This window comes from Mustelus asterias, chromosome 11 (genome assembly GCF_964213995.1).
Source record: "Mustelus asterias chromosome 11, sMusAst1.hap1.1, whole genome shotgun sequence".
In the NCBI taxonomy this organism is placed as follows: Eukaryota; Metazoa; Chordata; class Chondrichthyes; order Carcharhiniformes; family Triakidae; genus Mustelus; species Mustelus asterias.
In genome coordinates this window covers 108,966,570-108,980,143 of record NC_135811.1, presented here as the reverse complement: position 1 = coordinate 108,980,143, position 13,574 = coordinate 108,966,570, and the positions used below count along the sequence as shown (strand labels likewise).

Below are 13,574 nucleotides of genomic sequence, written 5' to 3'. Positions count from 1 at the left end.
TGGCTATCTGATCTACGACGCTACGACAACGGATGAATGAACACCGCTCGACAATCACCAGGCAAGACTGTTCTCTTCCTGTGGGGGAGCACTTCAGCAGTCACGGGCATTCAGCCTTCGATCTTCAGGTAAGCGTTCTCCAAGACGGCCTTCACGACACACGACAGCGCAGAGTCACTGAGCAGAAACTGATAGCCAAGTTCCGCACACATGAGGACGGTCTAAACCGGGATGTTGGATTTATGTCACATTATCAGTAACCCCCACAGCTTGCCTCTTGGACTTGCACAATTTCACAAGCTGTACTGTCTGGAGACAATACACATCTCTTTAACCTGTGTTGAATGCTCCCTCCACCCACATTGTCTGTACATTTAAGACCTGGCTGGCTGTAGAGATTTGCATTCTAATCAGTATTCTGTAATTTGATTTGTGTGTCTGTGCCCTGTTTGAGAACAGAGACCACTCCATCTGACGAAGGAGCATTGCTCCGAAAGCTTATGGTATTTGCTACCAAATAAACCTGTTGGACTTTAACCTGGTGTTGTGAGACTTCTTACTATCTGATCGAAGACAGAGGGTGGTGGTGGATGGAAAATTTTCGGATTGGAGGCAGGTTGCTAGCGGAGTGCCACAGGGATCAATGCTTGGTCCTCTGCTCTTTGTGATTTTTATTAATTACTTAGAGGAGGGGGCTGAAGGGTGGATCAGTAAATTTGCTGATGACACCAAGATTGGTGGAGTAGTGGATGAGGTGGAGGGCTGTTGTAGACTGCAAAGAGACATAGATAGGATGCAAAGCTGGGCTGAAAAATGGCAAATGGGGTTTAACCCTGATAAATGTGAGGTGATTCATTTTGGTAGGACTAATTTAAATGTGGATTACAGGGTCAACGGTAGGGTTCTGAAGACTGTGGAGGAACAGAGAGATCTTGGGGTCCATATCCACAGATCTCTGAAGGTTGCCAGTCAAGTGGATAAAGCTGTGAAGAAGGCCTATAGTGTGTTAGCTTTTATTAACAGGGGGTTGGAGTTTAAGAGCCGTGGGGTTATGCTGCAACTGTACAGGACCTTGGTGAGACCACATTTGGAATATTGTGTGCAGTTCTGGTCACCTCACTATAAGAAGGATGTGGAAGCGCTGGAAAGAGTGCAGAGGAGATTTACCAGGATGCTGCCTGGTTTGGAGGGTAGGTCTTATGAGGAAAGGTTGAGGAAGCTAGGGCTGTTCTTTCTGGAGCGGAGGAGGCTGAGGGGAGACTTAATAGAGATGTATAAAATGGTGAACGGGATAGATAGAGTGAACGTTCAAAGACTATTTCCTCGGATGGATGGAGCTATTACAAGGGGGCATAACTATAGGGTTCATGGTGGGAGATATAGGAAGGATATCAGAGGTAGGTTCTTTACGCAGAGAGTGGTTGGGGTGTGGAACGGACAGCCTGCAGTGATAGTGGAGTGGGACACTTTAGGAACATTTAAGTGGTTCTTGGATAGGCACATGGAGCACACCAGGATGATAGGGAGTGGGATAGCTTGATCTTGGTTTCAGATAAAGCTCGGCACAACATCGTGGGCCGAAGGGCCTGTTCTGTGCTGTACTGTTCTATGTTCTAGTTATGATCACTATCTACTGAGAGATCTGACACCTGCCCAGGTTCATTCCCTAATACCAAATCAAGTACAGACTCTCCTCTTGTAGGCTTATCCACATACTGTGTCAGGAAGCCCTCCTGAACACACCTAACAAACTCCTCCCCACCTAAACCCCTTACCCTAGGGATATTCCAATCGATATTTGGGAAATTAAAATCTCCTATCATGACCACTCTGTTATTATCACATCTCTCCAGGATCTGCTTCCCGATCTGTTCCTCCACGTCCCTGCTACTATTGGGCGGCCTATAGAAAACACCCAGTAAAGTTATTGACCCCTTCCTGTTGCGAACCTCCACCCACAGAGATTCCGTAGACAATCCCTCTGTGGCGTCCATCTTTTCTGCAGCCATGACACTATCCCTGATCAACAGTGCCACTCCCCCACCTCTTTTGCCTCCTTCCCTGTCCCTCCTGAAACATCTGAAACCCGGCACTTGAAGTATCCAGTCCTGTCCCTGAGATAACCAAGTCTCTGTAATGGCCACCACATCACACTTCCAACTAGTGATCCACGCTCTAAGCTCATCCATTTTGTTCACTACACTCCTTGCGTTAAAATAAACACATCTCAACCCTTCGGTCTGAGCGCTCCCCTTCTCCGTCACCTGCCTATCCTCCCTCTCACACTGTCTACAAGCCCCTTTTATTTTTAAGCTAACCTCCTCTCTCCCAGTCACCTCATTTTGATTCCCACCCCCCCAACCATTCTAGTTTAAACACTCCCCAGTAACCTTAGCAAACCTTCCCACCGGGATATTGGTCCCCCTGGGATTTAAGTGAAACCCGTCCTTTTTGTACAGGTCGCACCTGCCCCTAAAGAGGTCCCAATGATCCAGGAACCTGAATCCCTGACCCCTGCTCCAATCCCTCAGCCACGCATTTATCCTCCACCTTATTCCGTTCCTTCCCTCACTGTCTCGTGGCACAGGCAGCAATCCCGAGATTACTACCTTTGCGTTCCTTCTTCTTAACTCCCTACCTAACTTCCTATATTCTCTTTTCATAACCCCTTCCCCTTTCCTGCCTATGTCAGTGGTACCAGTATGCACCACGACCTCTGGCTCCTCTCCCTCCCACTTCAGGATTTCTTGGATACGGTCAGAAACATCCCTGATCCCGGCACCAGGGAGGCAAACCACCATCCGCGTTTCTCGACTTCCTCCACAGAAACGCCTGTCTGACCCCCTCACTGTGGAGTCCCCGATCACCACTGCCTTCCTCCTCCTTTCCTTACCCTTCTGTGCTACAAGGCCGGACTCCACGCCAGAGGCACGACCACTGCTGCTTCCACCAGGTGGGCTGTCCACCCCAACAGTACTCAAACAAGAGTACTTATTTTTAAGGGGCACAACCACTGGGGTACTCTCTACCACCTGACTTTTCCCTTTCCTGACTGTGACCCACTTGCCTGCTTCTTGTGGCCCCGGTGTGACTGCCTGCCTATAACTCCTATCCATCACCTCCTCGTTTTCCCTGACCAGACGAATTATGACCCTGAAACCATTGTCAATTGTCGTAAATACCCATCTGGCTCATGTGCTTTGGGGAAGGAAATCTTCCGTCCTTCCTTGGCCTGATTTACACGAGACTCCAGACCCACAGCAATATGGTTGACTCTTAAAGGCCCCTCTGAAATGACCTAGCAAACCACTCAGTTCAGAGGGAGTTAGGAATGGGCAATAAAAGCTGGCCCAGCCAGTGAAGCCCACATCCCTGATTGGGCTCTACATTATTTTTAGCTATCAAGGGAACTATCTGTAGTATGGGAAAGGGGCGTGAAAGCAAAAGAGGCAGGGTTACATTTACTGGTGTAAACACAAGAAATGGATCCCTTTTCAAACTGAGACTATCGAAGGCCAGCAAAGCATTGATATTATCATCAGTATAATCTGAGACTGTCATTTAAGAGGTGCAGTTTGTATGGCTGGTTCGGATAGTTTGGGGAGAATCCCGAGGAACTGTCAAAAGTTTTTTTTAAGTCCTAATGAAAAAACCAACATATCATTAACGACAAACAACCCCAGCTACCACAGAAATGGAGGTGCTGTTTGGGCAGAAGCGGGTCATAGGGAGGTGACCAAAGGTGATAGAAACATCGAAAAACTACAGCACAAACAGGCCCTTCGGCCCACAAGTTGTGCCGAACACATCCCTACCTTCTAGACCTACCTTATAACCCTCCATCCTATTAAGCTCCATGTACTCATCCAGGAGTCTCTTAAAAGACCCTATTGAGTTCGCCTCCACCACCACTGACGGCAGCCGATTCCACTCGCCCACCACCCTCTGTGAAAAACTTACCCCTAACATCTCCCCTGTACCTACCCCCCAGCACCTTAAACCTGTGTCCTCTCATAGCAGCCATTTCCACCCTGGGAAAAAGCCTCTGAGAGTCCACCCGATCTATGCCTCTCAACATCTTATACACCTCTATTAGGTCTCCTCTCATCCTTCGTCTCTCCAAGGAGAAAAGACCGAGCTCCCTCAGCCTATCCTCATAAGGCATGCCACTCAATCCAGGCAACATCCTTGTCAATCTCCTCTGCACCCTTTCAATCTTTTCCATATCCTTCCTATAGTGAGGTGACCAGAACTGAGCACAGTACTCCAAGTGGGGTCTGACGAGGGTCTTGTATAGCTGCATCATTATCCCCGGACTCCTAAACTCAATCCCTCGATTGATAAAGGCCAGCATACCATACGCCTTCTTAACCACCTCCTCCACCTGCGAGGCCGATTTTAGAGTCCTATGGACCTGGACCCCAAGGTCCTTCTGATCCTCTACAGTACTAAGAGTCTTTCCCTTTATATTGTACTCCTTCATCCCATTTGACCTACCAAAATGGACCACGACGCATTTAGCTGGGTTGAAGTCCATCTGCCACTTGTCCGCCCAGTCTTGCATCCTATCTATGTCCCTCTGTAACTTCTGACATCCCTCCAGACTATCCACAACCCCACCAACCTTCGTGTCGTCGGCAAACTTACCAACCCATCCCTCTGCTTCCTCATCCAGGTCATTTATGAAAATGACAAACGGCAAGGGTCCCAGAACAGATCCCTGGGGCACACCACTGGTGACCGACCTCCATTTAGAAAAAGACCCATCTATACCCACTCTCTGCCTCCTTTGGGCAAGCCAGTTCTGGATCCACCGGGCAGCAGCCCCTTGGATCCCATGCCCTCTCACTTTTTCTAGAAGCCTTGAATGGGGGACCTTATCGAACGCCTTGCTAAAATCCATATAAACCACATCTATCGCCTTCCCTTCGTCAATGTGTTTAGTCACATTTTCAAAGAACTCCACCAAGCTCATAAGGCACAATCTGCCCTTGACAAAGCCATGCTGAGTATTCTTGAACATACTGAACCTCTCTAAATGCTCATAGATCTTATCCCTCAGGATCTTCTCCATCAGTTTACCAACCACTGAGGTTCGACTCACCGGTCGGTAATTACTTGGGCTATCCCTACTCCCCTTCTTGAAAATAGGAACCACTTCCGCAATCCCCCAATCCTCCGGCACCTCTCCCATCTCCATCGACGACGCAAAGATCATCGCCAGAGGCTCTGCAATCTCCTCCCTCACCTCCCCAACAGATGTTGAGGTAAATTACGAGGAAGTTTTTAATTGCAGAGAGGGGCAGAATAGAGGGGACTGAAGATAAGGAAGAGTGTAGCAGAGCAGGGTGCTTGATGAGTCAATACTCTGTCACTGATGACGGAGGCAGTGTTGAGATATCAACTCCCACCAAAGGTTCCATTTGATCAGGTGCATAGTGGTTAGCACTGCTGCTTCACAGCGCCAGGGACCAGGTTCAATTCCCAGCTTGGGTAACTGCGCAGAGTCAGTACGTTCTCCCCATGTCTGTGTGGGTTTCCTCCAGGTGCTCCAGTTTCCTCCTAGTCCGAAAGAGGTGTTGGTTGGGTGCACCAGCCATGCTAAATTCTCCCTCAGTGTACCCGAACAGGCGCCGGAGTGTGGCGACTAGGGGATTCTCACAGTGACTTCATTGCAGTGTTAATGTAAGCCTACTTGTGACTAACAAACAAACTTTAAAAAAAGATAAAAACAATGCCACAAATGCAAAAACTGGATTTATAAAATAAATGTTAGGGAACAAGGTAAGCAAAGCGAGAAATTTGAAGTCAGTATTAATGCGACAATTTGGAACATCCTGAAGGTCATTTCTGGTTACACCCTGTAACCCGAAACAATCTCAAACACAAACACATGCGTTGTCTGTGGCTGCAGCCAATACTGGCCCCTCCCAGGAAACCATGCAAAAGGTGGCACAGCATGAACTCTACCTAATTCCTGACTAACAAACTCTAGCTGGAAACAGGCTATGCTAGAAACGCCTATTTAAAGGGCTGTGCAGTCATATTATCAACACTTTACAACACCACCATCCCTCCCCTATCTCAATAGGTGAATGAATTAGTCAGTGATGTTGAGTCACACTCAAGATGGTTCAAGATTCATCAGTGATGCTGCCTCAGAGTCAGTCAGAATCACGACTCCCACAGAGGAAAGAGAGAAAACTAAGGACGCAATCGTTCCAGCCATCGTTCTGGTCTGACATCGTTCCAGTCCAAAAAGATGTGCGGGTTAGGTTGATTGGCCAGGTTAAAAATTGCCCCTTAGAGTCCAGAGATGCGTAGGTTAGAGGGATTAGCAGGTAAAATAAGTGGGGGTAGGCCCTGGGTGGGATTGTGGTCGGTGCAGACTCGATGGGCCGAATGGCCTCCTTCTGCACTGTAGGGTTTCTATGATTACTTGCCAGCAGCAGCAATAGAGACGACATTTCAAATGTCAATGTTCTTGGTCTTTACTCAAGCATGGGTGACACTGTGTACCTCAGGGGAGGGGCAGCTTTATCAGATGTGCTCCCTTCACATTGTAATGGAGGTGTGTGTGTCTGTGCGTGTGACCCAGAAAGACATTCTGAAAATGGATCAGAATGTTTGAGAGGTCGATTTTCTCACTACAGAACACCCTTCCCACACCCTGACTTCAGAAAGTAAGAAACTGCTGTGTTGTCAAAAGGAGATTCCCAACCATGAACTACAGCTTTGGGAGTGATTAATCATTTATATCTGACAGGCTTTGTTACATCAATACTTTGCAGCACATTCATAACTGAATCATACAGGTTAAAAACAATTATTCACTGGCAGTCACAATGATTTGATAATAGGGCCAATCAGCCACCAGAATAATCCAGACTAATTCTGCTGTGTGCAACAAATACATAAAATGGGTATTAAGCAGAGGTCCTGTATCCAGGGGTAATGAATCTAGTAAGTTTACATTTGATTTACGATGGTCACAAATGTGGGACAAATTAACATCTCAATAAATCCAGCATAAAATTAGTGGGTTACCTAACATAATCCTTAGTCACAGACCAGGAGGGAACCCGCGTTTGATCCAAAACTCAATCCAGCCAGCACAAAAGGAAAGCACTATAACAACTCACATTTAAATAATAATTAGTCTCAATATTAAGTCAGTCTGTGAAAGAAAAGAGATTAGGTCAGGTCATCACCTGCAAGATTGTCCAGTGCAACAGTACTTAAAGGCAGTGCTGCCTATAGTCACAGCACTTGGACATTTTTACAAAAATCCCAAAATAATTACAGGGGCACTTTCAAAATATTGACTAAACAAGCGTGACCCTAAAAAAGTGAAGTTTGTGGACAGGACATGTATGCGTATTTTTTAAAAGTGTGATATATAACTCTGCTTAGAAACCATCCCCTAGTAACAGCTACCCGAACAATAAACCAGTCAAAGCTTTCGAGGGAGGGAAATAAACTGCAAGATGTTAAATATTTCACTGAATAAAGCTTCTCCAACTGTCTCACACAGACCTGCTCCAACTCCAAGCTTCACAATGCAAACAATACAATCACAGGATAGCACAATAAACAAGACAGATCACTGCCAGGCATATGGAATATTTACACAAAATCTTCAAATTCATGAAACATGTAAACAGCTGGGTACTGTGACATGACCAAACCAGTCCACTGAACATTGGCATGTTTGTCAACTAGATTCAGGAACATTGCGTGACTTCTCATCTCCTAAACATTTTCCCTTACCCCAAAATGTTACCATTGGCGAGGAAAATAAATGTAAATCAGCAGCACAAACACTGAAACTGATCATTTAGCCAACCAGTCTATATTGGCATTTATCCTCTAAACAAATTGTTCTAGTCACCTTTGCTTTTCCTGTCCCAAATCCCTTCAGCACCTTCCAAAGGGACTTCCCAAAGCACTTTACAGAGCACATATTACACTCAGTAATTCAGTGCTGCTACATAATCCACAGCCTCTAGGTGTTCGTTTTACACATAGCCCCAATCTGATGGCTGTTACTGCACACAAACATTCCCAATTGGAACCACTATTTCCCCAGAAATGTTCAAAAAAGTCTCATTAGTACGTTCACTTTATAAAATTGCACAGCATATTTGAAGATTGATATCAGGATAGCAAAGACAGAAAACAACAGGACCTGTTAGTGAGGCTACAGCTGTGCCACACTTGGAGAAAAATATTGTGGGCTATGAGGAAAAAGCAGATAGTAGGATTAATTGTACAATTTCACCAAAAGAGCCAGAACACACACAATGGGGAACAATTGCTTCTATGTTGTACCACTTAGGATTTGAAGTTTGAGCAACTCAGTATTGTACTGTTTGAGATCACAGTAACCTGTAGATGAGTTAACAGCATTGTAATTACCTCCAGATCTCCTCCCACACTCCTATACATAAATTACAGGACAATACTAACTAGAGCTCTTACAATCTTTACCAGGTTCCCTTTTGAAAACTATTGAATCGGTTTCCTCTGCCCTTCGAGGTAGTGAATTCTGGACAGTATTATTCTCCAACACAGTAACATGACTCTGGCAAAACAATTTCAGCTTCGCTCTTCTTTGCCAATAAAGCATTTGCCAAGAGCAGATGGTTATGAACCACAAAAAGGCTTTAATTTAATATCCAGAATCCAAATAAAAGCCACTTGAACTTCACCCTGTTGGAATGTGTGGGCTGTCACACAGCTCCAGTGTTAATCAGTCTCCCTCTGTCCTGACAGAGACCCATCCTCACAGCCACCTGGACAATCATCCCCACCCAAACAGGACAAAGCTCTCCAGATGCTGCGGAACAAACACAGGAAGCTGCCAGGCTGAGGGACACAAAACAAGGAAAACACAACTAAACTTCTCCAACTCTTCAGGAAATGGGGGGTGGAGAAACTTTAACAAACTGTAAACCCTGAGAAGGCAGCAATAAGGAATCATTAAATAATCACCCCCCCCCCCCCTCCCCTCCTCAAGCTACAGGCTATCCGGCCAGGGAAGCCCTCACACTCCACCCCCCCCGGGGTGTGGGGGAAGCAGCCCGAGCCTGAGGGCAGAGCCCGCAGCGGGGCTCCCCCGCCCGGGAGCCCAGCGCGGTGCCCCCAGCACCTGGACTCACAGGTGTCCGAGGTCCTCCCCCCCCCGGACTCAGGGGAGCTGCCCGGCCGCTTGTCACCGAGGCCTCCTTCCCCACCCCGGGTTACCTGGCGCAGTGCTGCCCGCGGTCCCTCAGCTCCCGATCCCCGTCGCCGCTGCTCGCGCTCTCCGGCCGCCGCCTCTGCCAGAACAAAGAGGTGCTGGAAGCCGAGCCCACCGAGAGCCCGCCCCCGGCGCCAACCCATTGGACAGCTGTCACCCAGCAAACACCCATTGGCCCCTGCTGCTGTCAATCCAGCCGCTCCCGCCCATTGCTATTGGCTGACACCCTGTCAATCATCGGCACGTCGCGTCACTGTGGCTGGAACACGCCTTCCTCAAACGCTCATTGGTAAGATGGTGACGGGCTGGGACGGTGATTGGTCGACGCTTACATCAATCAATGGTGGAGGGGCGGGGACCACGCCTTTATGCTAATTACCGTCCCCCCGCTCTCTGCGGCTGCGCGAAGCCACACCTGGCCTGAGTGAGGAGCCAGGTACATTTCCTGCTCCTGTCAATCAAACTCAGGTCCCGGGCAGCAGGGAGGCCGCTGCAGTTTAACCCCTGCCAGCTCCCAGCGCCCATAACCAGCCAGCATTGCAATTGGACTGCACCATTCCAATCCCTGTGCACCAATCCCTGTTCACCATTCCAATCCCTGTGCACCAATCCCTGTGCACCATTCCAATCCCTGTGCACCAATCCATGTGCACCATTCCAATCCCTGTGCACCAATCCCTGTGCACCATTTCAATCCCTGTGCACCAATCCCTGTGCACCAATCCCTGTGCACCAATCCCTGTGCACCATTCCAATCCCTGTGCACCAATCCATGTGCACCATTCCAATCCCTGTGCACCAATCCCTGTGCACCATTTCAATCCCTGTGCACCAATCCCTGTGCACCAATCCCTGTGCACCATTCCAATCCCTGTGCACCAATCCATGTGCACCATTCCAATCCCTGTGCACCAATCCATGTGCACCATTCCAATCCCAGTGCACCAATCCCTGTGCACCATTCCAATCCCTGTGCACCAATCCCTGTGCACCATTCCAATCCCTGTGCACCAATCCCTGTGCACCATTCCAATCCCTGTGCACCAATCCCTGTGCACCATTCCAATCCCTGTGCACCAATCCCTGTGCACCATTCCAATCCCTGTGCACCAATCCCTGTGCACCAATCCAATCCCTGTGCACCAATCCCTGTGCACCAATCCCTGTGTCAATACTAATCTTTCTTAAATATTGGCACCAATCTTTTTAAGTGGCAATCTCTGTCGGATTCCAGGGGCAGGTGGATCGAAGGGGGGGGGGGGTTCGGATGTAGGGGGGATCAGATGGGGGGGTTCGGAGTTGGGGAGGTTGGTCCGGGGTGGCGGGGCCATCAGACCAGGAGTGGGGATGGTGGGGGTTGGACTGGGAGTTGGACTAGGGCGGCACGGTAGCACAGTGGTTAGCACTGCTGCTTCACAGCTCCAGGGTCCTGGGTTCGATGCTCGGGTCACTGTCTGTGTGGAGTTTGCACATTCTCCTCGTGTCTGCGTGGGTTTCCTCCGGGTGCTCCGGTTTCCTCCCACAGTCCAAAGATGTGCGGGTTAGGTTGATTGGCCAGGTTAAAAATTGCCCCTTAGAGTCCTGAGATGCGTAGGTTAGAGGGATTAGTGAGTAAATATGTGGGGGTAGGGCCTGGGTGGGATTGTGGTCGGTGCAGACTCGATGGGCCGAATGGCCTCCTTCTGCACTGTTGGGTTTCTATGATTCTATGGAGGGGGTTTAAACTTTGGGCAAGGGTGCTCTGGTAGGTCTCCTGGAGATCATGTGTGTGTGTGTGGGCTGTCGCAGACGAGGCTGGGTCTGGGTGTTCAGCAGTTCAGCAGTTCAACTGCTCTGCAGTTAGAAGTGTTTTTTTTCCCTTTGAGCTCTTTCAGAGTAACTGTCAGGGTGAAACTAAGAACCATCCACAGTTCGCAAATTAATTCACTCCTGTTGGGTGGTTCCCAGCTCAGCACAATTGTCTTGGAGGAAGTTAGAAGTAGGTGGGGCCTTCCAGGAAGTTCTGAGAGGGATTCCCCAACACACCGCTGTGGCAGCCCCCAAACGTGGCATGGGGCACCAGAAGGTTATTGGCCATTGATTCTGCTTAATTTCAGAACCACAGGTTGTATTTATACAAAACTTTTAATATGGAAAAAATCCCAGGGCATTGAACAGAAACCATGGGTGGGATTCTCCCAAAAAAATACTAAATATCGAATTCACGTAAAAACTGGAGTAAATCCCACTGTTATTTCCAGCAGGATTTTCAAAATGAATCTCCCACAGTCTGTGCATTGCAGAGTGCACTAGCGTAAATGTCATTAAACATGTGGGGGGCAGGTCCTCTTCCCGCTGGAGAGGCCGGCTGTATAGCGCTGAGCGAGCCACTGCGCATGCGCTGATCTGTCATAGCGGAGATTGGCACACGCACAGTAGCCCCACACTGCCAGTCTCTTGATCGTTGGCCAGCTGTGTGACCCCCCCCCACCGCCCGATCGCCGGCTCCCCGGACGTGTTCGGGCCAGCCTTGACCCCCCCCCTTCCCAACCTGCCTCGATCTCCCCCCCAGCAGTCCTAATCTCTCTCCCCCCGCCCCCCCCCCCCCCCCCCCCCCACTGGCAGCCCCAACTCCCCACTCAGTCCCAACCCCTCCCCCGACAGCCCCAAGCCCCCAGCATGCTGACCCCTCCCCCCATCTAGATGGCCAGCCCCAATCACCTGGCCTCCCTCCCTCAGTCACTGGTGAGCGCAGAGTGGCAGCTGGACTCCCCACCCAGCCGATGTCCCCCCAAGAGGCCCAGCACCCATTAGGCCCTGCCCCCTTGTACTGCCCAAAGCCCGGTGGGTAGTTCCAAGGTGCCCACTTGGACATTGCAACTTTCCCCTGTGGGTAATGCCAGAGGGCCAGACTGGCATTGCCAACCTGGAGAGGCCGGCAATGCCCAGAGGGTTCCCCCCTCCTTAGCCCAGACATCCTGGGGGGGCCTCCATGCCCCCCCCCCCCCCCTTCACTCCAGCAGGGTGGGGAGCTGTTGTAAGCCTTGCTGGAATGAAACATGCCTGGCGGGGGGGAGGGGGGAGTGGGGGGTGGTGTAGGAGGGTTGGGGGGGGGGCACTCTGGCAGGCCCAGAGACTCCAGTCCCACGTCTGCTAATCAGATGGCAACGAACATTTAAATAATTTATTCGGCACTGTGCCAATTTCTGCTCTGAGCTGACTTCGCCGGAAATCCGGCAGCCGTAGACTCACAGAGGCCGTGGTGCCCAGCGGGAAGCCCACTACACAGCCTCCCCTCGAGTCTCCCGGCCCACTGCGCTGCTCTAGCATCGCCCCCTCCCCAGCCCCCACACCCCACATTTAAAAATGAACATTGCTTTGACAAAGGATCATCCGGACTCGAAACGTCAGCTCTTTTCTCTCCTTACAGATGCTGCCAGACCTGCTGAGATTTTCCAGCATTTTCTCATTTGGTTTAAAAATTAACACAAATTCAAAACTCTGCATATTAAGTAGGATTACTAACATCTTGAATAAAAATGTGTTTTAAAGAGGAGAGGGAAGATGCAGGGTTTTCAGAAGGGAACTCCAGAGCTTAGGGACCTGGACAGCTGAAGGCACAGCCACCAATGTTGGGGTGAAGGAGATGCATGGGGTGCACAAGAGGGCAAAAGGACATAAGAAATAAAAGAACATTTGACCTCTCGAGTCTGTTCCACCATTCCATGAGATCATGACTAATCTGAGGAGATGGCGTGATCCAAAGGCCTGGGTAATGCGGCGGGGATAAAAACATTGCTGGAAAAACTCAGCAGTGCTGGCAGCATCCATGGAGAGAGAAACAGAGTCACTATTTTGTGTACAATGTGACTCTTTTTATTTCAGATTTCCAGCATCTGCAGTATTTAGCTTTGATTTTACTGCTCTGGGGACATGGAATCAAAGCCCCCACCGTGGCCGCTGGTGGAATTGGAATTCAGGTAATAAATATGGAATATAAACCTCATCTTGGTAATAGTGACCATGAAACTATCACCGATTGTTGTAACAACCCACCTCGTTCACTAATGTTCTTTAGGGAACAAAATCTGCTGTCCTTACCCAGTCTGACCCACATGCAACTCCAGATCCACACCAATGTGGTTGACTCTTAATTGCCCTCTGAAATAGCCTAGCAAACCTCTGAGCTCAAGGACAATTAGGGATGGGTAACAAATGGCACGGTGGCACAGTGGTAAGCACTGCTCCCTCATAGTGCCAAGGGACTAGGGTTCGATTCCTGGCCTGGGTCGCTGTCTGTGTGGAGTTTGCACATTCTCCCCACGTCTGCGTGGGTTTCCTCCGGGTGCTCCGG

The 13,574-nt window shown here is 49.4% G+C and overlaps 1 protein-coding gene across 2 annotated transcripts in view; it reads right to left on the bottom strand.

The window, feature by feature from the left end:
- LOC144500796 (junction plakoglobin-like) overlaps positions 1-9,335 on the bottom strand; it is an 82,704-nt gene extending 73,369 nt beyond the window's left edge. For both annotated transcript variants that reach the window (XR_013499014.1, XM_078224260.1), the window contains exon 1: positions 9,247-9,335. The gene's annotated coding sequence lies outside the window, so the exon portion shown is untranslated. The remainder of the gene's footprint in view (positions 1-9,246) is intronic.
- Positions 9,336-13,574: the final 4,239 nt, after the last annotated feature.